Source organism: Dioscorea cayenensis, unplaced genomic scaffold, assembly GCF_009730915.1.
Source record: "Dioscorea cayenensis subsp. rotundata cultivar TDr96_F1 unplaced genomic scaffold, TDr96_F1_v2_PseudoChromosome.rev07_lg8_w22 25.fasta BLBR01000397.1, whole genome shotgun sequence".
NCBI classification, from domain to species: Eukaryota; Viridiplantae; Streptophyta; class Magnoliopsida; order Dioscoreales; family Dioscoreaceae; genus Dioscorea; species Dioscorea cayenensis.
In genome coordinates this window covers 56,087-71,072 of record NW_024086788.1, presented here as the reverse complement: position 1 = coordinate 71,072, position 14,986 = coordinate 56,087, and the positions used below count along the sequence as shown (strand labels likewise).

The 14,986-nt window shown below is 40.0% G+C and overlaps 1 non-coding gene across 1 annotated transcript; it reads right to left on the bottom strand.

Moving 5' to 3' along the window:
• Nucleotides 1–8,834: 8,834 nt before the first annotated feature.
• Nucleotides 8,835–8,941, bottom strand: LOC120254256. The gene has a single exon (XR_005534563.1). It is a non-coding gene; the product is annotated as a small nucleolar RNA R71 (small nucleolar RNA).
• Between the last annotated feature and the right edge of the window lie 6,045 nt (nt 8,942–14,986).

The following is a 14,986-nucleotide window of genomic DNA, read 5'->3' as shown; positions in this document are numbered from 1 at the left end:
GACATGGAGATAAAAGATAAGAGAGGTACCAAAAATGTGGTTACAGACCATTTGTATCAGCTAGAGGGTTATGAAGGACAAGTGCCATCAAATAGAGCAATTAATGATATTTTCCCCGAGGAGCATTGATAAGTTTTTGTATATTAGTAATATGAAGTATTCTTTTTTTATGATGAGCATTACTTTTCTCATATTTTATCGGTAATACATGTGTATTTGTGTTCTTTTGTGTATATAGGGTTGTGGAGACAAGTATTGAAGAAAGAAGCCAAAGTAGATTCCGTTTGCACTTTGTTGATGGAATCTTGAAGTGAGCAATTGTGAAGACATAAGTTGTGCTCAAAGACATGTGAGTGTGTGCCAACCTCCATTTTGCTCAAGTGAATATGCAAATTGGAGTGCCATAGAGGCAGTCACACTCATGTGTTCTGACTTATGCAATGCTACCAAGATTGTGGTCAAATGTGTTTTTATTTAAAGATACAACATGAATCTGTAGCATGGACGTGTGCCCGTTTATGTTGCCTCGATGAAAAGTTTGGATTTAGGACTATTTTGGCAGAGTATTGTAGCAGGTAATGTAGCAAATCTCTATAGCAACGTATTGTAGCATTTACTGTTCAAAGGCCGTAGAAAATCGATTTCCTGGAGATTCACATGGCCGTATGGATGCCCGATTCTAGCCCTATTAATGTTGCAATTTGAACCTTATTTGGGGATCCATCTTTCCATCCTTTGGGCTATCTGTTCTCACCTTTAGAGAAGCTTGCGGATAGGGTTTTGAGAGGCTTTGGCTAGGCTTTTAGAGAGGTTTATGGCCTTCGACACAGCATTTCTTTTGGAAGAGAGTTATTGGGTGAGCTTTCGTTGGTACCAATCCATTGAGGTGTGCCCTAGGCTTGACGAGGAGACCTTTGGAGAAGACACGGTCACTCCACAAGACCATCGATACAAACACCAAGGGGCTTTTATTCATGGATTACATGTTTTTACTTTTGATTTCATTATTTATTGTATTTTTCTCCATTGAGAGCTAAACCCCTAGTGGGTACTTGGGCTTGTAAACCCTAGAATGATATTGTTTCTTTTACTTCTTATTATGCTTTCATTAATTGATATTTTAATTGAGTTCCAATCTTGAATGCTTGTTGAGTTGATTTTTCCTTAGAGTGACACTAAGGCTAAGAATCCATTTTGGCAATCCTTGTGGATGAGTGACACACCATGAGGAGTGGACAATGCTAGATTAGAGGAGGTTGAAAGGGTGAGTCGAGAGATAGAGGAACGTCCCCTTTCCCCTCAGGTGTGATTTATTCTACCTCTACATTCTAAGAGTTCTTTGCGATCACAATAAAGTGAAGTGCTAAGAGATGAACTCTGCTGGGGCTTAGTTGCACAAGCAATAGAGTGAAGTGTTGAAGTAATCCTTATTATCTAGAGCTTAATTGTGACTAGGGGTCTTTCACCTGGACCAAAGGGTTAGATCTATTTTAGTAAATAGTGTTTATCACTTGGAATCCCTAGAGCCTAAAGCAACCTAACACAGTGTGAGGTGTCGAGACTGAGAGATTTCTCTACGGGGCATAGTGTAGGGTTAGTCACGGTTGACCTTAAGTTTTGGGACCATGTATTTAAGGATCTCCACGACTCGTTATACATTAGTTAGGAAACATAATGATTGGTCTTGCACTGGAAAAAAGACTCCTTGGGTGAGTAATGTCCAGGTGCCCCATTTATATTTGATTGCCTCTCCTACTTTTATTTTCCCCTCCTCCTTCTTTTCTTATTTCTATTTACATTGATTCTTATTCACAACACTATTAATTCATTTTCGTTCTAGTTAAATAGAAATCTTTATATTTCTAATGACTATTCTCTGTGGATTCGACTATCTACTCATGAGAGTATTATTACTTCGACAAACCCGTGCACTTGCGGTACACATGAATAAGGGTGTTGTCATGTTTTTGGTGCCATTGCCAGGGAGTCAGCGTTTTAGATACACTTTACACTTTGCTACTTTAGGTATTCATCACTTATTCTATTTCATACTTTCTTATTCTCCATCATTTTGATTTGTTTAATTTCTTTGACTTTAGGAACAGTGATCAGCATAACCGACTTATTTGATACAATCACCGGAATGGTTGAAGATATAGAACAAAAAGTTCATTTGTACGCAACACAATCCAATTCATGTTATCTCATACAAGAGCAATTCACTATCAACTACCCTGTGGAAGGATCAGCTGTTGATTATATTAATGAAATTTTGGATTGGAGTTATGAGTTAGATGATGTGTTGGATCAGCTTGAAAAGTCTGCATTGGAATTTGTGAGTGATCATTTGGAAGAAAGCTTGGAGAAGGTCCTTGCTCAGTTCGACTCTTCCTATCATGAACAAAGACAAGAACTTTACTCATTTGGCATTTCAACTTTAGTATAGGAAATTTTTGAGATAGAGTATGTGGTTGTTGTTGAAGACCATTCATATGCACATGCACAAGCGGAAGAGGTAGAGAATAATCTTGAACATGGGTCAAAAAATTTTGAGAAAATTGATCGATTGAAGGAAAGCAGATTATGACCATCGATTGAGGAACCACCCGAGTTAGAGCTCAAAACTTTTTTGGCACATTTGGAATATGCTTTTTTGATGGAAGGATCAAAGTTCCCTATTATTATGGCTTCAAGCTTCTCTATAGAGCACAAGGACAGGCTCGTGAGCATGTTGAAGAGATATAAATCTGCCATTGCGTGGAAGATCTCTGATATTAAAGGCATAAATCCTTCATTTTTTAATCATAAAATCTTAATCGAGGATAATTACAAATCTGTGATTCAACCCCAAAGAAGAATAAACCCGTACACGAAGGAAGTTGTCAAGGTAGAGGTGGTAAAATGTTTGGATGCGGGTATCATTTATCCTATCTCTAATAGTGCATAGGTGACCCTAACTCAAGTAGTCCTGAAGAAGAGAGAAATGAAAGTGCTGAGAAATGAAAAGAATGAATTAATTCCAACCAGAACAGTTATAGGGTGGCGCATTTCCATTGACTATACAAGATTAAATGATGCGACTTGAAAGGATCATTTTCCATTGCCTTTCATTGATCAAATATTAGAGCGATTGGCAGGGTATCAATTTTATTATTTCCTTGATGGGATGTCAGGATACTTCCAAATTCCCATAGCTCCAGAAGATCAAGAGAAGACTACGTTTACTTGTCCTTACGGTACTTTTACTTACCGAAGAACATTTTAGCGACATTTTAGCGATGCATGACTGCCATTTTTTATGATCTCCTGGAGGACATTATATAAGTGTTCATGGATGACTTTTCAGTGTTTGGAGATTCCTTTGATATTTACCTGAAGAATTTAGAGAGAGTTCTTGTCAGATGCGAAGAGACAAATTTGGTTCTCAATTGGGAAAAGTGTCACTTTATGGTCCAAGAAGGCATTGTCCTTTGACATAAGATTTCCCAAATAGTGATGGAGGTAGACAAGGCAAAGACTGAAGTCATAGAAAAGCTCCCTCCGCCCATAAACATAAAAGCAATTCATAGTTTCTTGGGGCACACCGGCTTCTACAGGAGTTTTACCAAGGATTTTTCGAAGATCACTCAAGCGCTAACAAAACTCCTTGACCAAGATGCCCAATTTTATTTTGGGAATAATTATTTGATTTCTTTTAACACGTTGAAGGACCAATTAGTGCAAGTACCGATTTTGATCACATCGGATTGGAATGAACACTTTGAGCTTATGTGCGACGCAAGTGATTATGCGGTATAAGCGGTTTTGGGTCAGAGAACAGGTAAGCAGTTCCAAGCAATCAATTATGCTAGCAAGATTCTCACGAGAGCTCAAGAAAACTATAGAACCACCGAAAAAGAGTTGTTAGTAGCGGTGTTTCCTTTTGACATGTTCAGGCCATACCTCATCTTATCTAGGGTTACCGTATTTACTGATCACTAGGCACTCTGTTATCTTGCGAACATGGCTGATAGAAAACAGAGGTTGATTCGTTGGATCTTATTGTTGCAAGAGTTTGACGTAGAGATAAAAGATAAGAAATAAAACAAAAATGTGGTTGCAGACATGATAAGTGCTTTGAGTAGGCATATTTTTATATATGTTTTACATGCATTGATGATAAGTGCTTGTGCGATGGATGCGAAGCGTTCATTCCTTATGTTGAGCATTACCTTTCTCAGGTTTTTACACTAATATATGTGTTTTTATGTTACTTTTATGCAGGTAGGGTTGTGAGGCCAAGTATGAAGGAAAGAAGCTAATGTGGATCATAATGCACCGATTTTTTGGGAAATCTTGCTAAAGTTCAAACGCGAAGACATAGGTTGGGTGTGAGATGCTAGAGTGTGTGCCAACCTCCTCGTATTCGAGTTGGCACATCCATTTGTAGGGCCACAAAGGCAGTCACACTCGCGCATTCTGACTTATACACATAGAATAAGAGCTTTACCAACGTGCCTATTATTGAAGATGCAAGTGATCCACGACGTGAACGTGTGCCCGTTTACGTTACTCCGATGAAAGTATGGATTCGGGAAGCAACATGGTAGAAAGTACTGTAGCAGTACTATTCACAGCCGACCGAGAAAACAAGAGTTCAGAGGATCCACACGAGCATGTGGAAATAATCCACGCCCGTGTGGAAATTCCCCATGGGCGCGTGAAGCATCCACGCCCGTGTAGTCGCCCGATTCCAGCCCTATTTAAAAGCCGAATCAACCCCGATTTTAGTATTCTTTTCTCCATCTTTTCCTCAACTTGAGAGAGGGCTTCGGCTAGGGTTTCGAGGGGTATTGGCCAAGGTTTTGGAGAGGTTCTACGGCTCTGACATCGTCATTCCTTAGGAAGAAGGTTGGTAGGGGAGCTTCTGTCGAGGCGTATCCTATACCGGACGAGGGAATCCTTGGACGTCGAGTAGAGGACTTTCCACAAGACGATCGACATGACTATCGAGGGGGTTTCTTTATGGATTCATTGCTTTTACATTTTATTTCTTTGATTGTACTTAGCTCCATGGAGAGCTAAACCCCTAGTGGGTACTCGGTTATTGTGAACCCTAGGATGTATTTGTTTCTTTGAACCTCTTTATTATGCTTTCAATAAATTGATGTTTGTTGTGAGTTCCAACCTTGAATGCTTGATTGTATGAACATTTCCTCTAGAGTGACACTAGGGTTGAGAGTTCTTGTTGGTAACCTTGTGAGTGAGTGACACACCACGAGCGTTAGATAAAGCTAGGTTGGAGAGGGTTGAGAGGGTGAGTCGAGAGGTACAGGAGCGTCCCCCTTCCCCTCCGGCGTGATAGATTCTACCTCCGTTCCTTGAGTTCTTTGCGGCCATAATTGAGTGAATGGTCTAAGGGATGAACTTTCGCTGGGGCTTAGTTGCGCGTGCAACGGAGTGAAGCGTTGAGGTGATCTTAGTATCTAGCGGTCAATTATTGTTAGGGACCTTCCACCTGGACCAAAGGGTTAGGTCTATAATTAGGAAGAGATTTATCACTTGGAATCCATAGAGCTCATTACAACTCTATGCGAGTGCGAGGTGTTGAGATTGTTCGATTTCTCCTCCGGGACATGTATAGAGTTAGGCATAGTTGACCTTAGATTTGGGACTATGTAATTAAGGATTTCCATGACTCACCATTGCATTGATCAGGAAGCATAATAGAGGGTTCTTGCACTTGAAACAATTATCCTAGGTGGAGCATTATCCGGGTACCCCATCTTTATCGATTGCTTTATCCCCTTCTTTACTTTTGCTCTCTTACTTGTTGCTTTTACTGTTGAGAATTGAATCATTATCACACTCATCATCATTGATCTTTTACATAGATAAGAATCGAATTAAGTATTTTTATTCCCTACTCCCTGTGGATTAGATACCCGCTCACCCGAGATTATTACTTCGACAAACCCGTGCACTTGCAGGGATATACGCAAGGGGACCTTGTCAATTGAGCATCATTTTTACCATGGTTTATGTCTCATATTGTGTTTTTGTTGTTCTTTTGTGCAATTAGGTTGTGAATGTCTTGAAGATTAAAAGGGAGCAAAGATAGGATATAAAGGCACAATGTTGAGAGTTCTTGTGTAATTCAAAGACCAAAACATGAAAGGAGTTCATGAATGCGAAGATGTGTTCCAACTTCCAAGGAGATTCAAGTAAATTCACTGTTTGGAAGGGCACAAAGACAGTCACATCTTTATGTTTTTTCTCTTTGCAAAGATTGTAACATCTCTTGAAAACGTCATAAGTGCTTGTGTGATAAGAATGCAAAGTGTCCTTTCCTTATGATTAGCATTACTTTTAGCAGGTTTAAGTGCTAATACATGTGTATTTGTGTTTTTTCGCGCATGTAGAGTTATGAAGCTAAGAATTGAGAAAAGAAGCCAAAAGTAGATCGTAAATGCATTATTTGGTAGAATCTTGGAAGAAAAAAACACGAACACACAAGTTAGACTCCAGAATATGTGAATGTGCGCCAAACTCCATGAATTCAAGTCATTACAATAAGTTGGAGGGGCACAAAGGAAGTCACATTTGCGTATCCCGACTTATGCATTGATAGCAAGATCTTCACCAACGAAGCCTTTGATTAGAAGAGTTGCAATCTACGACATAAACGTGCGCTCATTTATGTTGCCTCGATGAAAAGTGTGGAATTGGGAGTGTTTTGGCTGAGTACTGTAGTAGGTTTCTGTAGCAAGTTGATGTAGTGAAACGATGTAGCAAAACTGCAGCAGTTACTGTTCACAAGCAGCCAAAAAACAGGATTTCCAGAGAATCCACATGGGCGTGTAGAAATTCCCCACGGCCATATGGAAATTCCATAGGCTCATGTGGCAGATCCACAGGGGCGTGTGGATGCCCGATTCCAGCCGTATCTAAGCCGCGATTCAGCCCCGATTTTGGGAATCTTTTTCAACTCTTCTCTTCCACTTTTCTCCATTGTTTGGGAAGCCATCGGCTAGGGTTTGGAGAGGCTTTTGGCAAGTCTTTGGAGTGGTTTGAGGGATTTGACATCGTGATTCGCTTGGAAGAAGGTTATTGGGGGAACTTTCATCGGCATAGATACGGCGAGTGTGCCCTAGGCCGGACAAGGAGAACTTTGGAGAAGACTTGGCTACTCCACAAGACCATCAACATGACATTGAGGGGGTTTTCTTATGGAACACTTGTTTTTAATTTCGATTTCATTGTTGATTGTATTGAGCTCCATGCAGAGCTAAACCCCCTAGTGGATACTTGAATTTTGTAAACCCTTGGATGTTATTGTTTTATTGATCTTTTATTATGCTTTCCTTAATTGATGTTTCAATTAAGTTCCAATCATGAGTTCTTGTTGAATGATTTCTCCCCTAGAGTGACACTAGGATTGAGATTCCATTTTGGTAACCATTGTAGCAGAGTGACACACTACGAGGGTTAGGCATTGCTCGATTGGAGGGGGTTGAGAGGTAGCGGATCGTCCCCTTTCCCCTCCGATGTGATTTATCCTACCTCCATTTCCTTGATTTCTTGGAGGTCACTATAGAGTGAAGTTCTGGAGGATGAACTCCATTAGGGCTTAGTTGCGCGAGTAGTAGAGTGAAGCGTTGGAGGGACTCTAGTGTCTGGGGCTTAGTTATGACTAGGGGCCTTTCGCTTGGACCAAAGGGTTAGGTCTATATATAGGAAGAGGGTTTAGGGAACTCCATGCAACTTTACACAGTGTGAGGTGTTGAGACTGAGTGATTTCTCCGCCAAGATATAGTGTAGAGTTAGTCATGATTGAACATAGATTTGGGACCGTGTACTTAAGAATTTCCATGACTCATTGGGCATTTATTAGGAAGTATAATAGTTGGTCTTGCACCTAAAACATTAATCCTAGGGGAAGCACTGCTCGAGTACCCCACTTCTATCGATTACCTTACCTCTCACTTACTTTTGCCTTTCATTCTTTTTTCTTTTTGTCTTTGTTTTCATTTCATTTTATCAACACTGTCATTGTTCACTTTCACGTGGTTAAGTAGTAATTTAAGTATTTTTACTCCCTACTCCCTGTGGATACGATACCCCACTCACCTGGGATTTATTACTTGACAAACCCGTGTACTTGCGGGTACACGCAAGGGCCATTGTCAAGTTTTTGACGACGTTGCCGGGGAGTAGGCATTTAGAGATACTTTGCACTTTGCTATCTTTGCTACTTATTCATTATCTTTCATATCTTGTTATCCTATCATTGTTTTAATTTTGTTTTCTTTCTTTTGGTGCAGCTCCAGGTTATGACCCTTGTGAACCCTTTGATACTAATTGAAGATGATCCTGAACTTGAACATACACTCAGAAAAATGGGTAAAGAACCTATGCAAGAACCGCCGAATCTAGCTGAAGTGGAAGTTGAAGGATCTAACAATATGGCAGAACAGAATAAACAACAGAGAACACTCTCTGAATATGCTAGACCGTCAGTACTGGGGACACAATCTAGCATTGTGCAACCCCTGATTACAGCTCCAAACTTCGAGCTGGAGCTAGCATTCATCCAGATAATACAGCAGTCTGCGCAGTTCAATGGTTTGGCCGATGAGGATCCAAACAATCACATTGAGAACTTCTTGGAAGTTTGTGACATGCTGAAGATCAACAGTGTCACAAATGATACATTAGATTGAGGGTTTTCCCATTCTCTCTAAAAGGAAGAGCTAAGTAGTGGTTACATTCTTTACCACGAGCATCCATCACGACATGGAATGAAATGGTAAAAGCTTTTCTTGTAAGGTACTTTTCTATAGGGGAAATCGACAAAGCTTTGGAATGAGATATCATCGTTTGTTCAGATGGAGATCGAGTCCTTGTTTGAGACATGGGAGTGATTTAATGATCTGTTGCGGAAGTGCCCATAGCATGGATTCTAACAACGTCCCTTATGTGTGAACCGGAAGTGCACAGGTTTGTCGAGTAATAAATCACATGTGAGTGGGATATCATATCCACAAGGAAAAGGGAGTAAAAATACTTAAATTGCTACTTAACCACGTGAAAGTGAACAATGCTAGTGTTGATAAAATGAAATGAAAACAAAGATAAAAAGAAACAAGAATGAAAGGCAAAAGTAAGTGAGAGATAAGGAAATCGATATAAGTGGGGTACTGGGTAATGCTCCCCCTAGGATTAATGTTTCAAGTGCAAAGACCAAGTATTATACTTTCTAATCAATGCTCAATGAGTCATGGAAATCGTTAACCACATGGTCCCAAATCTAAGGTCAACCGTGACTAACTCTACACTATATCCCGGCGAAGAAATCGCTCAGTCTCAAGACCTCACACTATGTAAAGTTGCATGGAGTTCCAGGGAATCCAAGTCATAAACCCTCTTCCTATATATAGACCTAACCCTTTGGTCCTGGCGAAAGGCCCCTAGTCACATCTAAGCCCCAGGCATTAGAGTCCCTTCAATGCTTCACTCTGTTGCTCGCATAACTAAGCCCCAGCGGAGTTCATCCTCTAGAACTTCACTCTATTACGACCGCCAAGAACTCAAGGAAATAGAGGTAGGATAAATCACACTGGAGGGGAAAGTGGACGCTCCGCTACCTCTCGACTAACCCTCTCAACCCTTTCCAATCAAGCAATATCTAACCCTCGTAGTGTGTCACTCATCTACAATGGTTACTAAGATGGACACTCAACCCTAGTATTACTCTAGTAGAGAAATCATTACATAAGCACTCAAGATTGGAACTCAATTAAAACATCAAATAGTGAAAATGTAATAAAAGATCAATGAAACAATAACATCATAGGGTTTACAAAATCCAAGTACCCACTAGTAGGTTTAGCTCTCCATGGAGCACAATACAATCAACAATGAAATGAAAGTAAAAACAAGTGTTCCAAAAGAAAACCCCTCGGTAGTCGTGTTGATAGTCTTGTGGAATGGCCAAGTCTTCTCCAAAGGTCTCGTTATCCGTCCTAGGGCACAACTCCCCCAATAACTTTCTTCCAAGTGAATCACAGTGTCAAATCCCTCAAAATCCTCCATAGACTTTCCAAAAGCCTCTCCAAACCCTAGCCGACGGCTTCCCAAATGATGGAGAAAAATGGAAAACCAGAGGGGAAAAGTTCCCTAAACTCGGTGCTAAATCGCGGCTTAAATAGGGCTGGAATCGGGCACCCACACGCTTTGGATCTGCCACAAGGCTGTGGAATTTCCACACGGGCGTGTGGATTCTATGGAAATCCTGTTTTCGGCCCGCTGTGAAAAGTAACTGCTACAGTATTTGCTACGATGTTTTACTATGTTAACTTGCTATAGTACTCAGCCAAAACACTCCCAATTCCATACTTTTTCATCAAGGCAACATAAACGGGCACACTTTTATGCCATAGATCACAACTCTTCTTCAATCAAAGGCTTCATTGGTGAAGATCTTGTTATCAATGTACAAGCCGGGATACGTAAATGTGACTGCGTTTGTGCCCCTCAAACTCATTATAATGACTTGAATTCATCGAGGTTGGTAGATATTCACGTATCCTGGAGTCCCACTTGTGTCTACGCGTTTGTTCTTTCCAAGATTCCACCAAATAATGCGTTGACGATCTACTTTTGGCTTCTTTTCTCAATACTTAGCTTCACAACACTGCATGTGTAAAAGAGCACAAATACACATGTATTAGTGCTTAAACCTTCTAAATGTAATGCTCATCATAAGGAAAAAACCCTTTGCATTCTTATCACACAAACACTTATCAAACTCCCCCACACTTAAGCTTTTGCTTGTCCTCAAGCAAAGAAATACACATTGAAACATAGAAGAAGGAAATATTGAAAGTGCTCGGCCTTAGGTTCACCAAAACATGCAAAGAGAGTAATCTTCAAGTAAGGGAAATTTCAACGCCAAATACGAAAAATCAATGCTCTAGCCAAAAACTCGAATCAAAAAGGACAACAAACCTGAAATCATGTAAGTGTGTGTAAACTTACTCAATTCAACACAAAGTATACTCCTCAAAGTCCTAAGTATAAGGGACTTATTTATCTACAAACAAAACAAAATATGAAAAAAAATGGTAGTAGCTTCACACATCCTCTAAGGTAGCCCTTTCCCAAGAGGGCGCTAAGGTGCCTTTCACACTTTCAAGGTGGTAGCTCTTTCTACTGAGGTGGTAGCTTTCACTCATCCCATGACATAGCTCTTTCTCTCATTAGGGCATAACTAGTATCCGACTTATGAGAGTAGCTACATACAACATAGTTGGTAGCTCTTTCCACCCCTAATGCACAAACAACTAATATATATATATATATATATATATATATATCAGCAGAATTAACACAAGAAGTAACACTAACAAGTCCCTTTAACATTAAACTTGAGTTTCCAAAAGAGTTGAAAGAGTGAGTAGTGCAACAAATGTCATTCGAGCAAAAATTCCTAGAAAATCAAGTAAAAACTAGAGCATGAGAGTATTCAATGTTAAAAATTCTCCTAAACTCAAGAATAAAATCATTGCAACTAGGGTGAACCGCCATTGGCGATGTGAGCATGTATGTAAATCAAAACTTTTATCAAAGACATGTGCAACATAAACTCCACTCCCCCACAGTTAAGTTGTACATTGTCCCCAATGTACACATGCAAGCTCACTCATAGTGTATATCAATAAAGAATATATATTAGAGAAGCAATCAGAACAATACTCCCCTAACTCATAGTATTGCATGTGATGAAGCAAAATCCTTGGGAGTGATGTTCTAACGGGTTGTGAAGCACACATGGCCAAGTGCCAAAACATCTTGGCCGTATCCATGACTAGTTCTCGATTTCCATACTAATAAGACCATCTGTACGCATACACAAAGGGGTTCAGTGAAGCTCAAGAAAACAAAAACAACTCGAGAATATAAAAGATAGAGAAATTAATACACCCATGATTAAATAAATGATAAGCTCAAAATGAAGACCTTTTTTGAGTATACAAGTCCAAAATAAAATACAAAAATAAAATACGAAAAATAAGAACAAAGAAGGTAAAGGCACCTCAAGTGTCGGTGTTAGTTATTGGTGCATTTGTTGCCGCTGCTGGTGAAGATGATGCTGGAGCTACAAAATAAATGAAGATTGGGCGAAGAAAAGAGAAAGAGAAGCATACCGATAAAATGAGAATGAAAGAATAGAAATTAGGCAAAAAAACTCAAGTAACAACTCTTTAAAAAGACAGTAAGAGGTCGGGAGAGTGCAACGATGCGTTCTCAAAATGTTTTGGAGAGAAAAGATGAAAAGACAAAATAAATTTATAAGGAGAAAATGCAGCCTTTTTTAGTTCTATACATCCACCCGAGAGTTTGGAAATTACCCACGCCCGTGTGACTCCACAGGAGAGACTCACAAGGCAGAAGCACGCCCCTATTGTTTCTCGGGATGACATCCTATGCTTTTGAACGCATCCACATGGGCATGTAAAAAATTCCCACGCCCGTGCGCCTGACCCACAGGGGCAGACGCACGCCCCTCTGGCTTCTCTATCCAACCAAAAAAATTCTCTAAATGTTTCACACGCCCATACAGAAATTCCACATGGGCGTGATCCTAACTGGGCAATTCACAGGGGCAGACGCATGCCACTTTGTCTTCTCGTGATGGAGGAGAAATTCTCGCTGAGAAACACATGGGCGCATGAAAATTAACCATGCCGGTGTGTTTGTTGACAAAATCATCCACAGGGGCGAGTCCATGCCCCTCTGTCTTTATGGGAAAAATCTCTAAGTCTCTGCAGGGAAACAAACACCCGTGCGAAAATTCCACACGGGCGTGGACCATCATAAGGTTGCTCATAGAGGCGAGTCCACGCCCCTGTGCCATCTCTGGGTAAGCTCTGAATGAAAACGTACGGCCTTGAGGAAATTCCACACGGGCGTGTGTTTTCTCTGGACACTTATAAAACTTTGCTGGCTCTGGAAAAAAATCATGAATACAGATATACACTCAGAGCCTGCCTAACAATGTAATTTGAACCAGAGAAAACACGAAAAACATTCTTAAACGACCAAGATTCTTCGCCGCACACGATTAGGCACATGATAACACCACAATATCCATGAGAAAATCATCGCAAGAACATCTAAGAATCAAGACACCAACACTTAAAGACTTATTCATGCAAATACTAACTAAAAACTAGAAAAAACATTAAAAACTTGGGTTACCTCCTAAGGAACGCTTGTTTTACGTCACTTAGCTTCACGTACCTCTTCCTTACCTTATGGTCGCTTAAAAAGGGTGTGTTCCTCCCGACTATAGGTTACATAGCTACTTCCTTTAAACCAAAAAATCTACTTACAAGTGTAGAATATTTGTTGGAGAGTCCAACCATCTTACCTTTGGCCTCCAAGGAAACAATTTGGGTTAGGAATTATCCAAGCTTAGCACAGGTGGGTCATTGGATGGCTTCAATCTCCTACCCACATCTCCTTCCAAACCCAAAATCTCTTTCTTACAATTTATGAAGTGATCAATCCCAAAGAGAGGTGCTTATTCCATTACCTTAGGATTCACTTCATCTTGTGTATTTTCAGCTTGAAGAGAATATGACACTAGTAAATCCCCTTGAAAATTTTCCCACTCACAAGCACAATCTTCATTCACACAATCCAAAATCTCAAAATGGTATTCAACTTATTTCTTTTCATTATCTGCACCAATGTAATCAATTTGCCCAACTTCTTCATTGTCATTCACTACCACATCATTTCTATAAGGAAATTGAATTGCTTGCTCAAATACTTGTTCCTTGGAGAGTGTGTCAAATATCCCTCCTAATTGATTCTCAAGGTTTTTAAAGGAGGCTTCATGACATCTTAGTGTGGTCTCAATATTTCAGACACGGACATCGGTTGCTTCAATAAAATTAGCTAATCCTCTTTGCAACTGAAGTTCATCACCCTTTTGATATTCCTCTTGAGGTGCTTCCCAATATTGTCCATCACTATTGCGGAAGAAGTTTGGGTAGCCCTTTTCAATTGGATGATATGTGTTGCAACAAGGAATGCTATCTTGTTGTGAAGCAATAATTCTATCAACTTTTTTCACTCAGAGCTTCAACTCGAGAATACAAAGCAATGAGTGGATCAATCATCATTTAAACACTTTGCAAGAAAACGTAAGACATGACAAAAGAAAACAAATGAGAATGATGGAAGATAAAGAAAGTGTGAAATAGAATGAATAATAAATAGCTAAGATAGCAAAGTGCAAAGTATCTCTAAACGCCTATTCCATGGCAACAGTGCCAAAAACTTGACAACGCCCCTTGTGTATGACCAGCAAGTGCATGGGTTTGTCGAGTAAGAAATCCCAGGTGAGTGTGGTATCATATCTGCAGAGAGTGGGGAGTAAAAATACTTAAATTGCTACTTAACCACGTGAAAGTGAACAATGATAGTGTTGATAAAATGAAATGAAAACAAAGATATAAGGAAACAAGAATAAAAGGCAAAAGTAAGTGAGAGGTAAGGAAATCAATATAAGTGGGGTAGTCGGGCAATACTCGCCCTAGGATTAATGTTTTAAGTGGAAGACCAACTATTATACTTCCTAATCAATGCTCAATGAGTCATGGAAGTCCTTTAGCACAAGGTCCCAAATCTAAGGTCAAACATGACTAACTCTTCACTAAGTCCCGATGGAGAAATTACTTAGTCTCAACACCTCACACTGTGTAAAGTTGCATGGAGTTCTAGGGAATCCAAGTGATAAACCCTCTTCCTATGTATAGACCTAACCCTTTGGACCAGGCGAATGACCCCTAGTCACAATTAAGACCAAAACACTAGAGTCCCGTCAACGCTTCACTCTATTGCTCATGCAACTAAGCCCCAGCGGAGTTCATCCTCTAGAACTTCACTCTATTATGACCACCAAGAACTCAATGAAATGGAGGTAGGATAAATC